This window comes from Corvus brachyrhynchos, unplaced genomic scaffold (assembly GCF_000691975.1).
Source record: "Corvus brachyrhynchos isolate BGI_N302 unplaced genomic scaffold, ASM69197v1 scaffold116, whole genome shotgun sequence".
NCBI lineage: Eukaryota > Metazoa > Chordata > Aves > Passeriformes > Corvidae > Corvus > Corvus brachyrhynchos.
The window spans coordinates 14,573,819-14,575,973 of record NW_008240221.1 but is presented as its reverse complement, the minus strand read 5'-3'; the positions used below and the strand labels follow the sequence as shown (position 1 = coordinate 14,575,973).

Here is a 2,155-nt window from a genome sequence, read left to right as displayed (position 1 = left end):
GGAACGGCTCCGGCAAGGGCCACATCCCCCGCACCCCCCAGCGCAGACAGACACACACACAGCGCCCCGAATCGCACACAGGCGGCGAGCAAGGAGCACACACGCAGCGCCGACTTTTTACAAGAAGGTGGAAGTAGCAAGTCGGAGTAAAGCCTTAGAAATTAGAGGGCGGGTTGTGATAGGCTGTTATCTGCGCGGGGAGGCGGTGACACTTTCATGCCATTGGGTATGTAAATGGTTTTTAATAAGATCTGCCCTTTTTTTTTTTTTTTTTTAAGGGAGAAAACAAACCAGACTCCCTTTACCTTAATAGTCTGAAGGGGGTTTTATAGCTTTCATTCATTCAAGGAAATGGTTTAGGCTTTAGACTACCGGAGACTTAGCAAAAAACCCTTTGGCACCAGATTATTCTAACTTTTTTTTTTTTTTTTTTTGCAAACAAGATTTTTCATGCCTTTTTTTTTTTTTTTTTTTTTTTTAACAAACAAGCCCAAAAGTGTTAATGGAAAAAACCCGGAGAGAAGTGGAGATCGGAGACCATCTCCTGCTACCCCACTTCCCCGTCCCCCTCCCCGTGGGTGAGAGTTTCTCCTCCTGGGGGGGATGCACACTGGTTTATTTATTTTGAAGGCTGCAGAAGTCTGAGGACTGAAGCACCACGTGCTGCTGACTCTCATCAGCATAATGATCGCCTTAGCCAGAGAGTCCTGTATATATAAACCACAAAAACCTAATCATTAGAAATCCCAGCCTCCAAAAACCACATTCAGGACAAAAAAACTGTGGCGTGGGTTTGTTATTTTTTTTCCGGCTCCTTCATCTTCCCCGACCTCAACTTCTTGGGACCCAAAAGAAGTTTGTAACTTTTGGTTGCTTTTTTTCATAATTATTATTTTTAACCCGATTTTCCAGAAAGAAAAATAACTCAAACAAAGCGACATTTTAATGATTTTTTTTTGCTGCTGTTGTTCATCAAGGGCGGAAAAAAAAAGCAAGATTTTTCTTCGCCTATTCAACTCAACGGACTTGGATCCAGCAGCGACTTCATGTGAAGGACCGGGCTGCACCAAGGCTGCCTTTTCCTAGAATTTGCTTGGTCATATTTTAAAAATCAGCCTAAGGAGGGGTTTTATTGTTGTGTTGATTGTTTTTTTCTCAATTATGATTTTTTTTTTCCCTGGGAATCCGAAAGTTCAACTTTTCTTAAGCCCTGATCCTCCGAAAGGAACTAGCTAAAAAGTCTCTTAATTATCAGCCCTGTGACTTTCCTCTTCACCCCAACAACCCCAGTAACTTTGTTTCCGCGCTGAAATCGCTTCGGGAGCGCCTTTTTTTTGGAGGGGGGGAGCCACTCTTCCCAAGCCCCTTCCCGAGTTCCCGCTTCCTGAAGCCAAAGGCAATAAGCGGGGGAACCCAGCGGCTCCTCGCCTCTGTCCCAGCGAAGCTTTTTGTTTGCTCCTTTTTTTTTTTCTTTTTTTCTTTTTTTTTTTTTTTTTTTTCTTTGTGTGTGTGTGTCCGGAGGAGGAAGATTTCTTCGGAGGAAACCGGGACGTTCCCCTGAACCCCCCCGCTCCTCTCCGGGGCTGAGTTACGCTACAATTCTGGCGGCCACCAGCAGCAGCAGCCCAGGAAGCTGAACCAGCAGCGAGTTCTACTTCTCCCAAGACAATCTTCGGAAAATCCGAAAAGGAAAAGAAGACGGGGAGGGAGGGAAAGAAAAAAGGAAAGAAACTTGAGCACTTGAGGGAAGAAGCGGTGGCTAGAAGGAGGGAAAAGAGCAGAGACTGTGCGAGAAGGAAGGAAGGAAGGAGGAGGAGAAGCAGCAGCGCTTTGCAGCTGGGCAGAAGCCGGGACCATGCAGTTTCCAGCCGGGCTGTGCTGAGAGGGGCAGCCCCGGACCCACCGCCAGCCTCTGCCTCCTCGCTGCTCCAGGCTGCAGGCGCCCCCAGACCGGCATCACCCCTCGCCCCGTCCATCTTTCTTTAAAAAAAACAAAACAAAACAAAACAAAAACAGACTGAGATATTTTTTTTTCTCGTGCGTTTAATCCGCTCCTCTTGTTTTTTCTATTTTTTGTCTGATTTGCTTTTTTGCCCCTTATCCTCACCCCTCCACTTTTCATTCACCCCTTTTTTTGCTAGATTTTTTTTTTTAC

The 2,155-nt window shown here is 46.0% G+C and overlaps 1 long non-coding RNA gene across 1 annotated transcript in view; it reads right to left on the bottom strand.

The window, feature by feature from the left end:
• LOC108449275 overlaps positions 1–2,149 on the bottom strand; it is a 4,137-nt gene extending 1,988 nt beyond the window's left edge. The window contains exon 1 of the long non-coding RNA XR_001865425.1: positions 1,904–2,149. This is a non-coding gene — a long non-coding RNA (uncharacterized LOC108449275). The remainder of the gene's footprint in view (positions 1–1,903) is intronic.
• Between the last annotated feature and the right edge of the window lie 6 nt (positions 2,150–2,155).